This window comes from Sphaeramia orbicularis, chromosome 17 (assembly GCF_902148855.1).
Source record: "Sphaeramia orbicularis chromosome 17, fSphaOr1.1, whole genome shotgun sequence".
In the NCBI taxonomy this organism is placed as follows: domain Eukaryota; kingdom Metazoa; phylum Chordata; class Actinopteri; order Kurtiformes; family Apogonidae; genus Sphaeramia; species Sphaeramia orbicularis.
Window position 1 is genome coordinate 32,395,067 of NC_043973.1, and position 252 is coordinate 32,395,318.

Here is a 252-nt window from a genome sequence, read left to right on the forward strand (position 1 = left end):
AAAGTGAACTCTGAATTATTTTATTTGAATGAATATAATAATTTTATTTATGCTGCCACAAAGACAAATTAAACTGAACAGATACATTTGTTGTATTTTTATATATATATTTACATATATCTGAAAAAACACCCAGTATTCAGACAAAATGTCATCTCTAAGCGATTCAGATTGCTATGACATTTATATTCATGCCCACCCAAGACATTTCATAATGTAACCCCTGGCTTAATCTAAAAACATATTATGAAG